This window comes from Daktulosphaira vitifoliae, unplaced genomic scaffold, assembly GCF_025091365.1.
Source record: "Daktulosphaira vitifoliae isolate Bord-2020 unplaced genomic scaffold, ASM2509136v1 Scaffold_4, whole genome shotgun sequence".
NCBI classification, from domain to species: domain Eukaryota; kingdom Metazoa; phylum Arthropoda; class Insecta; order Hemiptera; family Phylloxeridae; genus Daktulosphaira; species Daktulosphaira vitifoliae.
In genome coordinates, this window is record NW_026099575.1 from 27,717,631 (window position 1) to 27,735,482 (window position 17,852).

Below are 17,852 nucleotides of genomic sequence, written 5' to 3' on the forward strand. Positions count from 1 at the left end.
TATATATCAGATGTATATAACAAATGTATATCAAACTGTATACTATACATTATGTGCATTTTATGGCCAAATTATTACATCACTGTTTACATAAGTTTTTTGTGGAATATAATTTTATAAATTTTACTAATTTTATAAAATATAATATATGAATATTCTAATACCAGGTAAAAGTTAATCAAATTGAATATAATAAGTTAATATAATTGAATTAGCAACATTATGTTTTTTTATAATAACTTGAATACTAAGAAGTATGTAAAACAATTATAAATTATTTTTTATTTACACATCTCATCAATATACATCAAAAATACTCTTAAGATAGAAAATAATCCACTCAATTTTTCATAAAATAATAAGTGCAATAATTTTTTTTTTTTGGTTTCTTAATTAGATTGTTTTTTATTTTATAAGCTAGTTAAATATGTATGATGCCATTAAAAAAATTAAAACTGTAACTTCTATAATACATACGTGATGAAAATAAAAAATATTTTATAATAAATAAATGAAGATAAACATGTAACCAATAAATCAAAAAATAAAATCTTCACAAAATTATTATTTTTAAAAAAATCAAGTGGTTAGCGTTAAAAAAATCACTTTGTATATCCTATTTCAATCAGTGGCGTATTCAAGATTTTAGGGTTGAGGGACAACCTTAAAGTTATAGTTGGATATGAAAAATATTTTTAGAAACATTTAAAAATTTGAACAATAAAATTTCTTATTTTTACTTTCATACTTTGAAGATAAAAGATATGTACTTTTATTTTATTTAAAATCATTATAAAAGTAATAACAAAAGAAAATAGTTAAATGATAATAAAAGTTTGTGTTTTTCTATTAAAATTAAAAATAATCAATAAATGTTAACTTATTTTTAATAATATATAACATGATAAATTTAAAAAATGTTTTTTTAGAAATTAAAATTGAAAAATTTAACTAGAACCTTTATTTTAAAAAAACAACATTATATTTATTGCATCCATTGTAACATGACATACTAAGAAGCACTTCAGTACTTTTTTTCGGTATATCAAAGCATATCTTGGGAGAGCAAAAATTGTATAAACTGATTGGGGTTACAGAGAGATGTTTATTTTAATATAATTGAATTTATCGATTAAATATTAAAAANAGAGATGTTTATTTTAATATGATTGAATTTATCGATTAAATATTAAAAATTCTATATGATGATTAGGATTTACGATCATGAACTGCTCTAGCCATAGTAGTTTAAATACTTGTAAACAAAAATCATATAATATTGTTATAGAAATAACTATCTGTAATTAGATTATTGTGTATTTGATAAAAAAATTAAAAATGATTATTTTTATTCATCTATTATGTAAAAAATATTCATTAGCCAAAAAAAAAGTCATTTAAAAATGAAGATGCGGCGAAGAAACTGCCCCATAAACATTTTGATTCTCCATAAACACGCCACTGAATTCAATATAAATTTAAGCATTAAAACTCGAAATAATTACAAGTCATTCAACCTATTTTTAAATAACATTATATTAACTTGATTTTTACGAATGACTGTAATAAAATATGTTATACTACATAGAGCTTATACCAAATATTTTTTTATAAAGACGCTATAAAAAAAAAATCAAAAGTAAAAACTGACATTGTCAACAATATTAAATAACTATTATCCATTGACACATTAATAAACACAAAATACAGTAATGTGCTAACTACTTATTGATTAATATTTGTATAATTTATGGTAACTAATTGGGTTTCATTACGGTAAAACATGACATTAATTTACATAATTAAAAAATTAATTTGTTATACAATTAGCATGAAGAATTATATGCAGATGACAATAGCTTATTATCAATTATCAAGAAATTAAAATAAAAACTTTGATTCGATGAAAATTTTTATTATTACTTTAATATTCACGTAGACTTAATTTTTAAAATAGATATTTACAAATTATTCATCTAACAAATAAAACTTGAGTAATAGTTATCATGTAAAAATGTTTTTTAGTATTTTTTTGATAACATCGATAATTTGCAACATTGATATAAGAAAGATTGAATCATATCGAAAGTACTTATAATCTTAACATACATAAAATTAAGCTTGCATTGCAAAATTATAAATATATTATATAAAAAAATGAATTATAACGAAAAACAATTATTTACAATAGATACAATATTGCTATCAGTAATTGAAATGATTAAATATAGGTACTTAATTATTTTTTTTAATAGTGTACATAAATATTCCTCGAGTATTAATTTATTATACTGCATTTATTATGAATGAACCCAATTTGATTTTTACATAATTCTAAGATAACTATAGTTTTATGTGTTCTAGTGTAATCCCAATTACAATAAAACCCATATAATAATTATAATACACTATTTTTCTTTTTAATGTAACTATTCCACGAACAAATTGAAGACTTAGTCGGCTGTGTTGAAGATAACATTACTTTGAAGTTCTAGTATTGGTGTGGCATCCTGTTACGTATACTGAAGGTATACCGGACAGTTTATAATGCACTCAGGATACATTTAGTATACGTACAGGGTGTTCCACTAAATCGACGAGATGGTCTGGTAACGACGACGTTGAACTCTGCTGGCCATGGCGAGCACGGGCACATCTGGAATAAAAAAAAAAGAATGTCAAAAAACTACACGTGTGTGCGTTCAAAGAATCATGTACTGAGTATAAGGTGCCGGTCGTGTAGGGAATGAGAAGAGGGTGTCGTTCCGCTCATAATATAATACAAAAGGATAATTTTGTTAAAAAAGTCACGAGTGCCAGCGGGTACACACAAAAGGGTTGGAGCCAGAAGCAGCCATGGCGATGGCTACGTCCGGCGGCCATTAAACCGCGTCTACTGTATAGTACGCACATAATTCATTTTGTTCCCAAATAGAACGTTAGAAAAGTGACCCAAGTACTTTAGTTTGTATATTTGTTACCTCAGTCGTGTAAAGGGCTCCATTCCGAAACCGACAGCGCACGTGGTGTTTGCTGGAACGTCGATGGGTATCCCGTGCTGGTAAAGACTGAAGCAGACACACGTCCGTCTCGGGCAACGGACGTTAAACCAAAGGGGACACGACGCTTTGGTCGTAAATCCGTAAAGGGTGCAAGTGAGCATTAACCAAAGTCGGTAGAAGCGCTTGCGTGAGCTTTTTTTGCTATTTTCTGCAATGGGCGCGTCCCCCTGACAACCGATCGATATCCGGCGCAGGCGATGGTGCGAATAGGAGTGGCCTTTATCATTACCCCATTGCACTGTACAGACATAGGGGTGGTATCAGTGGCGGCGGTGGCAAAATTATTATTATGTGTATACTCTACCCTTTAATTTCTCCTGTTCCCTACCACGGCCTATTTACATCCCTTCGTTTGGCCGCCGACGCAATAAACCTAATGCTATAAACACGGTAGACGGGTTTCTCGACGACTATATTGTCACCCCGCTGCGATATCGCCAGAAAATTTATGACAATTTCTTTTTTTTTTTTTAATATCGACCTATACTCTATAGATATTGTGACTGTTATCAACAGTATACCCCCAGACGATTTACGACAATCCAACTTTGCTGCCACCAGAAATCGTTAAACTCATACTATTGATAGCAAAATTTAGTTCATTTTCCAAATACTAACATTGTGTATTGATACAAAAATATAATCTTTTCTATTTAATAATGTAACAACGTGTTAGCGTATCAATACATACGGTTATACATTTCGGTGACACGTGTTCTCTATTTTATGGAATATAGAAAGTCAGAGTTACACTCTTAAGGTAAACAATGACTGTACGTAGTTACCCCAGAGTGGGCGATTATATATGCACAAAAACAACACATAAAAAAAAAAAATAGAAAAGTCATCACCTTTTTTGTTTTCGTCCTTTTTCGGTGGCTTGTGATTTTATTTCTTTAGTCCCTAAAACAGCTGCTCCCACTAGTTCCAATGAAATGATCTCTGTGTTTTGTTATGACACATATTATTCGTGTTGCTTCAGACAAAACACGAATGACACGCACATGCATATGGTCTATTTTGTATCCAATTAATATCGTACGATTATTACAATGGCAGTAATCTGTTGTTTGGCATTCCCAAAACGTCGCATCTCCCGTGAATGTCTACAAATGATAAAAACAATCACTATTATTGTTGCGGTATACTACTTCGTGTTAGGCATGCATTGAATTTTCACAGTAGTCTGTAAAACGTGTGGTTTTAGGACAATGTGCAACATATTATAATATTGTGTGCACATAAACGAAGGTCGGATATCCGTCGTTTGCAGACGGCCTCATTGAAGTTTGTTGACTCATCGTGAGTTTAAGTATAGCACAATGTCGTCGTGCATAGAGAGGAAAACGTGTGCAAATACATCGAGTTCCGGTGTGGCACTGTACCCGATTTTTGCGGGGGTAGGTTTATTATAATCGAAATACGAGGGACGAACCGCTGCCGGTGAGCGAAAAAACACACACACATATATATATATATATATATCCGTACAAACGTATAAATCCCTCGGTAGAGTATTTTTTCAACCCCCCGTGAACAGAGTACGCGCCCACATCACGCCGACGAGCCTAACCTAACCCCGTGTCGAGGGTGGCCGCGCGTATCGAACGGGCTGCTGCAGAAAGGGGATACGCCGGTAATATTATTGTCATGGTGGAGAATGAGGGTCGACGGTGTATAACAATAATGGATTCCATCGACCAAGGCCCCGGCGGCGACTATTTTAAATGCGATAAAATCTATGCGATACAAACAATTTTTCTTCTTAAAACAGTGGCCAAAAATTTGATCGTGAACTCGATTGAAAAAAATCACATTAGACATTACTTGAACATATTACCCAAAAGAACTCGTAGAATAGTATAATAAAATGTTATTTTCAGACTTCATTTGCATGGAAAAAAAAAACGAAAATATAACCTCGACAAGCGTAAGGTCGCCGTTTTTATTTTACGACCCTATTAATGTTATTCGTGTAGCGTATACGGCGACATGCCCTTAGAAAATATGTCTAAGGTGTAACTGTAATTTCTCTAGTGTAAAATATCCAATAATTTTGTCTAGATTATTAGCTATTTTCGATGAAAATAGAGGTACCTAATTACGAATTATATATTTTCGTAGTTGTTAACTATACTGTTTTAACATAAAACTATTATACATTAAATAATATACCGGTTTTAATAATAATATTATGTTATTATGAATTATTCAATATAATAATTATATTGTTTAAACTTTTTTTGACTATCATAAATGTTTATAAATAGTGTAATTTTCAAATTTTATTTTAACGTTTAAAATTACACTAATGGTTAAAAAAAATTATCTCATAAAACTTTTCCCATGCAATTATATATATATATATATATATAAAACAAAAGCAGTAAAATCTTGTATACGCAGCAGTATTAATGTATTTAAATTGTATTAAAATTTGTATATTCTAATGAATTGTTGATCACGACAACGAATAAAGTTGTTTTTTGGTTATGTCGCTTTTCAGATTATGTACATTTCATTACAACACTTATTTAAACATTTTATTATTCTTTAAACTTCATAAAGTATTTAAAAAAAATATTAATTAATTACTAACATATATAGACGTCAAAAAAAAGACTGATTATCAAACAACTTGATTTATTAAATGCTAATAAATTGTCAAATAAAATGACTACTATGAGAAGTTTAGAATCGCGCAATTTTAGTATCTCTATATCAAATGCGAGGCTTTTTATTTAAATTTTACCAGGTAGTATATTTAATTTGCTCTCTTAATGGACGGGTCTTTAAACGGACAATTCTAGGTGAGACATAAAAGGGACTTAAAAAATGTGTAATCAATTATTTGTTAGACAAGTTGAAAGAAAGTAGAAAGTTTAATTTAGCCTTTACACATTTTAATGATAGCCGGGCACAAGAAACGAATGAAAAAAATGTCCGCCCAACAAACACTCTCACACATTCCAAGTTAATTAATGTACGCCAGACCATAAATCGTATGCGGGTCGGTCGTAAACCGACAAACGGTAGATGTGCAAAAGGCAAACAGTAAAAAATCCCTAGAGATCCATTAAGTTAAATATAACAATGTCGAACTCTTACCGTTTAAACCGTTGCGGGCGTCGAAAAATCTGTCTAGTAGAAATGAAATCAAAAAGAAAAAATTGTATTACACATTCCACTGTCGATTTCAGTAATAACAATGTTAGAGACTTTGAGCCGTATTTAATTAAACGCCTACGTTATTGGCCTATGACAATTCCTTAACTGTAATTAATTGATATATAATATATACATAATTGATGAGAAACACTAGATGTTTCAACAATACAATATCACGGTCGAGATCAGCTTTTTCCACACAATAGACAGTTTTCTGACCAACACTTAAGTAGATTACAACGATTGTTGCCAGGATAGTTATTTTTATCGGTTATGCCGAATTCAGCTTAATTGTTCGCATTTAATCGTGTCGACTACCGATAATGGTAATTTTAATGCCCTAAAACCTCATTGACGCACACAGCTTAATAAAACTGGGGCTCTGCAAGTCACACCACTTTACCGATAATATATTACTGGCAGTGCGTATCATTGATACTAACATCAACCATAATTATCAAAATGAGACTAATATCGATATTTGTACCAATGAAATAATAATTTTGTGTATTGTATTTCTATCGAGTTAACGAACTGCGCTGAGAAATTGACCGGTTATTACTCAAAGAAAAAAAAAAAATTCATCCGCTTTACATTTTCTTCTGGCCCGCGGTTGTTTTTGTCATTTACGACTTTTATTTTTAATTTATCAGCCGACGCGTATGCATATGTAATTTAAGCGGATCGACCGGCGCAAAGAGCAGTAAAATTATATTTTTTACGACCTTCCTCCCGGCCACTGCTGCCACCTCTGCATCGCGACGTCGGCTTGTCAAGCTCACCCAGTCGCCGGAGTCGTTCCCGCCACCGTAAGCGACACCCCACGGGAACGCCGTCTATTTATTGTTGTACTTTTTTTCATAAATTATAATATTCAGTTGAAAATAAATAAACGTAAATACACAAGCCGAAGAACACGCGGCGAAGCACACGGTTTAATACACCGAAGTAACGCGCATAATAAATACAATAATGTTGCGCTTGCCTACGGGACTCGATGTACTTCAGTTATGTAACTACAGACGAACAGTACATAACGTCATTGGAACGAACGAGTCCTTTATGTATTTCCTACTGTAATACTTGGCAAGGCAAAGTTAAACGTGCGCTATTCGATGAATTTTTTTATTGTATACAAATCTACCCACCTACCCATACACGCGACGCATTGCAATTAAAAACGATTATTATTCAAATTGCGAAAATATACGATTCGTTCTTGAGATTCAAAAAGAGTTGGCGCATTACAATTAATGCCAATTATTTATATCAATATATTCGATCGGTTGCATAATTTAAATGTCTTTCGGCGCTTATCAGTGTACGCTTTTTTTTTTTCAACAACGTTTGGTAGTTATAATTGGAAAACTAAAACTACTATATGTTCACTACTTATGATGCTATTATGTATTCATTTTTTAATATATTCACTAAAATAATATATATATATATTTATGAATTTTCAATACTTTTCGAGTACACAGTTTGTCCAAAATTAGCCGATACATTATAAGCTCAAATTTCTTGGGCTTTCAACATACTAATTAAGGTAGATATTAATTCCGAATTTAAATCGGCGCGGCATTTCTTTAGCAGACGTCGGTCTGGTCAATGCGAAACAAACACGGCACACAAACATATCGTAAAAAACACATTTGACGGATCGTTAAAAATATTATTTAACGACCAATAACTGCTGCACTTGAATATATTATTATGGGTCGCCGTACATGAACAATATTTTATTAATTATTTTTGTACATCTATTTAATGACACTTTGATTTAGACACCGTGAACGTTATTGCAATTTATTATTTTGTTAGAGATGATTCACGATTCTTATTGTACTGTACAGTTTGAAAATATTATTTTAGCATCATTGCCGGTTAATGTTTTTTTTTTTTAAATAATTTTTAAAAATTTACCATCATATTATTATATATAAAGGACAATGTAGAATTAGTTGTCATTTTTATAGCTTTATTATAAATAGCAATTTTAAAAACAGTGTTATTTTACTACCTATCATTCAATTGACAGAACAATTATATTATAATGTTATCAATTTCCACGAATAACAGTTACAACCTATAAGAATGCTCATGAACACATTTTTACTGCAATACGTCATTGTGTGCCGGATAAAACAGCTAAAAAAATCGTAACGATAACATTAAAATACCCATTAAAACTGACATTGATGTACTTTTACTACTTAGTATATTGATTGATGTTTGAAATAAAATAATAATTTTTTATTAAATAATGTTAAACAAGGCTGTAATATAATTTATCGGTAAAAAATATAAGTTCTTGGAAGAAAAATATAATTTAGTGATGTGTTTCCACAGAATTTGAAAACGTGTATAGTTTAATGATTCTGTTTGTAATTGTAAACACACTGAAAGTCGTGTCAAATGATAGTTTTTTAATTTGAGTTATAATCTCATGATATGTGCAGTTGTACTATCTATTATGATACAAAATACACTAATCCATTATCAGTTTCACTACAAGTTGAAATTCATAAGTGAAATCCTGAACTGTTACCATCAAAATAAAAAGTGGTCGACAAAAAACTTTTTTTAAAACATAGTAATCACAAACAAATTTTATAAATCAATTGTTTTTTCCCAGTATGAAAAATAAAATATTAATTTGATTTGTTTATTTGCAATTAACAAATATAGACAACTTATATATCATAGGTAATTTATAAATATTTCTTGATGACAACTAATTTTAGTTTTAAACGATTCAAAACTTGTATTAAGTTCTGTTTGTTCAATAACATTATATATTGTGTTGTATATTTTCCAAGATTTTTCAACAGTGTAATTTAATTAAAAATAATCAATGAACCTGCCTTGCACGTTTAAGGGTTACTTTGAAATGGTTGTCAGATATTAATATATATTTGTTAGCCATTGTAAATGAAAAACTTCATATCCATTAGATTTGTTTTGCATTTATATTCATCATCTTTGCAAAGAAATCAATTAAAAATCAAAGTACATTACAGAATATTTCTTGTATATGTGTTGCATACAACCAGAAATAAATACAAAGTATTTAATTTAAAAATATAATATTATCTTTCTATTTACCACGTGGGTATTTCTGTTTTTTACATATTAAACAGGTTTGACGTGTATTCACATTGCCCTGAACCCAAGAAAATATTTTTCAGAATGCCATTTGTAACTCGTTTTTAGAAATATACAGTTGATAATCTTCATGCATTTGATAATGGAAATGTATGTAAAATTTATTTGAAAATATTACTAAATAAAAAGGCATTATTATTACAGTTTTTAACGTCGTATTTTATAAAATAATTAAGCACCAGATGGCTACTTAAATATGTAAAGTATTATAATTGTTACCACTTCATTATATTCCTTATTCCAAATGCCTTATTATAAATGGTTAATTAATTTAAATGTCATATATTTTAATACATATTCATTATATTCGAAATGATTAATTATAACTTTTATTTTTATATGGCAAAAAAAACATATTTAAATCAAAACATGAAATATAATTTCATCGTTTACAAACAATAAAACAATCAAAGCTTTATTTTACATAGCTTAGTAATAACACGATGATAATGGTTTTTATCACTATAGTAACTCTATACGTGATACATGGTAATAACTACAATTTTAAAAACGCATTACTAATTATAATATCCTTTTTAAATCTAAGATCATTTATCTAAACATCTATTTACATTAATTTAAATAGAAATAGATTATTTTAAATTTATAAGACGTTAAATGAAAAATAATATTAATAATATGGAAATTTAAATCATAGTACATTATCATTTTGTTATTATTATAATGTTTTTTTTTTTTTAATAACCGGGTTTTTACCGAATTAAACATAATTTTTAATAAACTTAAAACAACAGAGATTACAAATTTAGAAATATATTTTGTCTATTTTGAGTCACCACTAGTATACTTTTTGGTCTATTGCCGGACTTTGAAAAGTAATGTATACACGTATTGCTTATAAAAATGTTTTACTTTGGATTTAGTTATTTAAATGGTTTGTCCGTGTAAACCGTACAATGGTGTGTGACAAAAAAAAACGATTTCAACAAAATCGTTGAAATTTATTAAATAATTTATTTTTATTTTAATCTTGCCATTGTATTCCACATAGTAATGCGAGTTAAGCATTTTGGAAACAAATAAATGAAATTTCAATGTATATAGAAATGGAATGTAAACAATATGTGAACAAAAAACGATAGAAGTTTTACATGGAAAACGTATTGGTGTGCATATAAGACGGAATGTCGAGGTAACTTAACGGATCAGCATACTCGAATCTACTTTTTGTGTAACACATAACAAACATCCGTTGATCACACGTGTAATGCGACCGAATTTTAAAAATACTTGCAATGATACGGGGGACCTCTGAGAGAGTACAGAACATTTCAACGGCAATAAGATAATATTTATTTGGCATTTTATTCGTATGTCAATATTCTTATTGTCTTCGAAGGTACGTGACAAATTTTACACAAATACTATGCGAAACTCGTTTCGGAAACAATCGTACGGATTTTTGGTTGTTTTGTATTTACCTATCCTATGATATTATGCAATATCATAATGGCGTATATTGTTGATACTAATGCATTGTCTCCGATTTCCATCCATTTATACATCTGAAGCATTGCTACCGGCAAAATATCGTTTGTACTAATAATGCAAAAGCAAAATTCACACAATAAACAGTTTGTAATAAATAAATCGTTTGATTATATCTTATGAACGAATAACGGACGACAGAGGAAATAAAACATGAAGGAACTAAAGAAAAATAGTTACCTATCCAGTTCCTGTTCACGGGAGAAAATATAAACTTGGAAAACGAAAAGAAAATCTACGTTTCTCATTTGAATTCGTATTAAATGAAGAATACTTCAACAAAAATGTATAAAAATTACTGTGATCCTTTTTTTTCGACATATTAAAGTTTTACAAATAGTTGAAGACAAAAATAAAAATATCGTTGGGTTGGCTTGAAGTTACCCTCTATCGAATACTTGTTAAGATTCTCGTTTAACTTAAAATTCATAATATACACATTGTTAGTTTAAATGTACGTCAGTACTATTTGTACTAGGTATAAATTACAAGAAACCTGATTGAATACAAACCAAAGTCTAGCAGCAATTCTTCTTATAACTTATTGATGTTGAAATTACAGTTAATACATATGATATTATGTCGCGTCTTTTAGATATCAATGGACTTGGTGTTTTCCATGTAGATACCTATGAATATTATTTAGAAATTTGAAAATGAATGTACCCGTTTCACTATCCAAAGTGTTCACCTGCGTACACCGACCAAACTCAAGTTACTGTGGGACACCATTCGCGCACTTGGAGATTCAAATCAAAACTGATCATTCCGTAAATGCATTTTTATTCGTCCTTTTTTTATTCTACGAAAATATATATTCGACACGCATTTTGTGCACTATTTTGTTTGTGTACGGATATGATCACTACGTATCCTTGATGTATACACACATACATGATGTAAATATGTTATAATAAAGGTGCTCGAACGAACCGAACGGTACTCCAAGGTCGCCAATACCCGTGTCACATTACAACACACAAATATGCGCCCACTGTCGGTCGACTCACGCCAGCGTGAACGGTTATGTTTCAAGGACGACACAGACCTTTGTACGCCCTCACAAAATATTCAAGGGTTATTATTAGTTAAGAAACATCGAGGCTAAATCAGCTGCATTTCATGAGTTGGACCTGTAGGTTATTCAAAAATTACCCATTTAATCGTAAAAGATGTGCCGTAGACTTGTTTTAGACATTTTTCTTTTACTTTTTTTATCTAGAAACTAAAAACATGTTAATACTTTCGTTGTTTGATAGTCGTGAATAGTTATTTATAAATTTTATCAACGGTCAGTTTACATTGTTTTTTATTTTATAAAATACAAACAAGGGAAGTTTTTATTTCGTTCATAGAATAATTGTATTTGTTACACGTATCTGATGAATCACTACTCGGAATACAACTTTCAGGATGAACATTTTACTACAAAACTTTAGAACAAATGTTTTTATTCGAGATATGTTAAGTGTATTCAACACTATGTACGTAACGTCAGAGATGAATGCTAAACAAATCGAAGAAAAATAAGTTCTTTTTAGAACATATCGCAATACTAATCTCGTCCATGTGTACTACCATCTAGCTCCTGTGTATGCAGAATTGAAAGTAACACATACTCTATTCAAATAATTTTTAACTTAAACAGTTAAATGAACGACTAATATTTTTGATTATAATAATATTTCAGCATGTGCACTTATACGAGGTAAAATATTACTCTGAAAACAAACAACGACGTTTTATTCAATAATATTGTTATTGAAATGCAGAAAGACAACTCAAATGTAATGTAATGCTCTAAAATTTAGAAGATCCAGCTGAACAATTTTTGCCTTAGGGTTGATCCGATATAAAAAAGATTGAAACAACTTTAAATGAGATGTCATACTATAATACAAATGGCTATTTTTACTATGTAAATATTTTGTTGTTATTGATAACGTAACATTACCCTTTATAAAAAAATTTTACCGAGCACTTTAACGATACAAGACTTCATAACATTGCGAGCTATTTGTTTTTCTATTGTACAAAATAAAAATACACTAACCAAATGATTTTCGTAACTGAATGAACAAGTCATAAGAAATAACTCGAAAATTAACATTTAAACAACAAATGAAACTTGTAAGAAAAGGGTTGAGTTCTGTAGAATAAAGTCGTTATTATATAAACGTGTACTATAAAATTATGAATGAATATTCGCCAATAGGTAGAGTTTTTTGTTCTCTTACTGTTTTATGTATATACACGGCAATATTTTTTTCAAGACGACTTTCGTAACATTTGTAATATACAAAAAGAAAACATGCCAGATGTGTACACGTTGTAAACTGTTATGTATGCAAAACTGTGTATAAAGAAAACTCAATTTAGCGTCTCCAGCACGAGCTATTCGGTAGAAGAATCGGACACATAATAACACCAATATGAAAATTTAAATGTCATAAGGTACAGCATTTCGTAACAGAACTACATATTTCTGTTGAAGTAATATTACATATAGTGTTTTTAATTCTGCACATATAAATTTGTCGGCGAATGTCGTGTCAAAGACCGAACGATTAAAAAATCGATTAAAGTCGATAGAATACAAAAGAGTACGTTCAACCAATACGAAGAAGATTTACTATTTTATAATTTGTATAGATTGCCTTAGTATTACTATAAACAAAATAAAAACTAACACAGATTTACTGTTTATTGTGTCTGTGTTAGATCGATAAACGGAAACGAAGGTTGTAAAGATATTTGGTTTGTATATTATGTGTAATGTGCTTCGATATATGATTTATCGAAGTACATTATTATTATTGTTGTATTACAACAATCATTAACGATTTCGCAATGGATTGATTTTACTTTAACTATATAAATGAATAATAAAGTCATTCATTAAGTACTCATTAGTTGATAACTTGATTTGATAACATTTGGGAAATTAAATGCGAAATTAATTTGTCTAATATAGTATTTCTAAGGCTTTGTTTTGAATATTAACTATTTTAGGTAAAATATAAAAGAATTAACTAATATCTATTAATTTACAATGTATCTACAGTATTAACATTGAAAAGTATTTCGAAACCCGGTTTTTTAGAGACAAACCGTAACGATTTTTTATGGGTCTCGAAAAATCCGTTTAAATGCTTAAGTAAGAAAATAATACATTAAGTTGGTACGTCATGATATAAATACAGAGTTTAGTTGGATATCCGTTTTTAATATTTATAACCGTCATTAATAGAAAACGAAATGTCCATTACTGGTATTTTTTTAGTGAGAACTTCCTACTAAATAGCTGTACGATAAAAAATTTGATTAATATCGGTATTGTCAAAAAATATTCTCAAGACAAGAATTTAACTACAGGAAATTATTATTAGAAGGCGTGGGTGTACACAGTAACGACTAGTTATTTAAGATATTCAAATATATTGAATGATAAATTAAGGATAAAATACTTATTTTACCAAAAACTTTTGAATATTTTCTATTTTTGTAAATGGTAATTTTGTTTTATCCAAAAAACTATAATAATATGTAGTTAAATAATTTTCATTTCATTCCTTTAGGGAAAAAACCATAACTTTAATTTTTTTTAAACAGGAACCTCTATTTTAAGTTAACAATATGATAAAAAAAAAATTTTCACAGAATTTTTTTTATCCGATCAACTGTTCCCATTTTAATTATTTAAATACTTGGATTTAAAATGGAAATTTATCATTTGGTCTTCATAATACCGGCGACAAAACTGATGTATTTCAATTGATCATAAATTTATTCTTGCTATTAAAATTAACAGAGGCGATAACAAAAATTGTCAATAAACATTGTTCATGTGACACTATGGAGAGGTGATGACTACTTAATGTTCAACAACAAATTATCAATAGAAATTTGGATAAAAATCATTTAACTTTAATAATTAACAACAGAAGAACAGTTTATCAATAAAAAAAATATTATTGGAACAATTATTTTTTTTTATATATACCATTAAACTAAAAATAGGGATTCCATAAAAGAATATTATGGTTTAGGTTTTTTAAGTGTAAAAGGATAAAAAACGAATAATTTATAACAACATATTATTGTAGAGATTTTGAATCAAGAAAATTGTTTTATTTTAAATTGATTCCTCTGTATAGTATAAACAATATTTTTTTATAATCATCTTTTTCTCTAAATATTTAATATTAGCTAAAATGGGGAAATCATTTTACTTTAAAAACATTTACATAGAAAACTAATGAAAATTCGATATATCTATTAAGATGACTGGCCTAATGAAGTTGAGATTATAAACACAAAATATCTTATCTAATTTTGTTAGTTCTTGGTATTAGCATTGCCTAATTGGACAGCAATTTTAAAATCTGTATTATTAATTTGATTTTATACTCAACTTATTATTCCATTAAAATTATTAAATCAAACTAACGATTTATTTAATGGTGCAAGCAATTCATTAAAATGTTACTACTACAATTGCTAGAAAAATAAAGCAATTTTTAAATAATCTGAAAAAATTAAAGTAAATGTGTAAAATGATATATAATGATGTTATGGTAAAATATATATTATAAATATTAAATAATATTACGAATTGATACACGGTCGTAAAAGAACGTTGATCATTTTTAAATATTTATTTAGTTAACCGGAAATCATTATAAACATATGACTTGTTAAAATGTTTATATTTTTCCCAAATGCAGCTTACATTTTGCCAATATTGAGCACACGATATACACCACGTGTGTTATTGCGTCTAGCAGTCTACGCCACGCCAACAAAACCCCCTTAAAATGGCTATTTATTCGTGATTTGCTCTCCTCGTTTCTGGAATTTTCCATGAAAGAACTGCCTCTAACGCTTTAACTTATTTCGGTTGTGACCATTTTAATAATATTCCGACAATAGCTTCCTGTTACTGCATCATTGCACTACGCAGTCGGTCGTTTTTGTTTAACGTCCTCTTACTGCACGTAATATTTTTTAAAATTAGTAAAAAAAATTATATTTTTTAATTGGAAGTTGACTGGAGACGACTGCTATTGCACAGTATATTTTAGCGCCTAAAATGGAAAATAGACTAGAGTGGGCATCGTTCGACGGAGTTGTTTGTGCTGTACCCGTTAAGGATGTAAACGGCCATTTTGGCAAAACGACCCCAAGGTACGCGCGCGCATTTGTTTGTATTTGTGCATATTGCAAGACAACACAGGGGCTGGTAAAGAGAACAAGGAGAAAAGAACCGGGACAATACGTGGAGCGTACGGAGAGATCAATAGTTTCAGCTCCACCTACAAGTCAATAAAACTACCGCCACCGTTATTGTCATCCCAGAGCAAATGCAAAAAGTTAAAATATAATAAAAAAAAATTCAAAGATTATTCACTGGATTTTTTTGTTTAATAATTACTATTTTCTGTTAAGCGGAAGATAGTCAAAACTACTAGATATAAAGGATTATAATAATTCTACCTTAAAGAAAATGTTGAAATGATTGGCAAATTCTCTGTATCGTTGAATTTTAGACAATTATGCTTTAAATTAATCATAGGTTACTCATTTATTATTTAGTTAAAGAATTTAAATTATTATACATTATGTACACATTTACTTTATTCAGAAAGTCATTTAGGTCAGTAAAACAATAGTCATTTTGTAGCATAATAATTTTTATCATGAAGTAAAAATTTGGAAGTAATATATTTTTCACGGAGATGTATATTTAGATTAATAAGTTATGAATATTTCCATGATAACATTATACACACACAAAATGTTTTGAAAAAAATAAAAATAGTATAAAAGAATTACCCCTAATCTAAAAAAAGTTATTTTTAGTACTATAAATAATATATAATATTTTTATTTTAATCTTAGTTAATATTTAATTTTTCTATTTGTTTCAGGTAATATATTTTTTATTAAACTGAAGGCTTAAGTACAATAAAAAAGTAAGTCCACTTCTCAATTGTTTTATGACGATTAATTTACTGAATCGTTTTTCATTTTCAACATTTTTTCTTAGTTAAATATCTACGCAAAAAATTTAAATATAAAATCCATTTTTCATTCAAATATTCATTATTTAAATTAGCAATTAATAGAAAATTATTTTCCAAAAATTAGAATTACTTGATTTTTATACTGATCACTCAACTATACCACACAATAAATATTTTAATAACTTTTTTTTCATATTATGTTTAATGCATTACTAATAAATATGAAAATAATTTAAAACTATATACAACTTTGCAATTATACTAAGATATTTTGTAAATAAACTATAGAGTTTTTAAAATATTATTGTTTCAAATATAAATTTCTATAAATAAATACATTACATTTTCATTATCTGTAAAATGATCACCAATCCTACAGTTTGGTAACCTTCAAACTCTTTACCGCCTATCCTTATGAACATTTATTTTATTCTTATTGTATATATATATAATGACTATGTAATAATAAATACCTTTCTGCAGTGCTTTAAATTGCTTATATCCAATAAGAGTGGGTTAGTATTTGAATTCACCAGACCTATTTTTGCAATCAAATTATTTAACACTATACATATTCGTAGGTGTTATAAAGTGTTAATACATTATTTCTTTTGTTTTTTTCTGTAAATGATATTAAATTTAAAATTTTTATACCAACATTTAAATAGTTATTTCACTGTAAAATTATTCAGCCAACTATATAGTCATTGAATTAATTAACCATATATAATATTTAATAAAATTTTGATCAATTTTATGTCAAGCCTAATATTTATAATAACAAATTATTATTAAATATTTTTTTCATTTATTGTTTCGTCTTACTCTATGCATTTGACACTAATTGCAGAATTGCATTACATTTTGTAAATTATTGTGATGTTGCAAGAAACGTTGTTGTACTGTTATGTTAGGTTAG

At 28.5% G+C, this 17,852-nt stretch overlaps 1 long non-coding RNA gene across 1 annotated transcript in view; it reads left to right on the plus strand.

The window, feature by feature from the left end:
• LOC126905119 (uncharacterized) overlaps positions 1-16,886 on the plus strand; it is a 125,702-nt gene extending 108,816 nt beyond the window's left edge. The window contains exon 4 of the long non-coding RNA XR_007703876.1: positions 16,838-16,886. This is a non-coding gene — a long non-coding RNA (uncharacterized LOC126905119). The remainder of the gene's footprint in view (positions 1-16,837) is intronic.
• Positions 16,887-17,852: the final 966 nt, after the last annotated feature.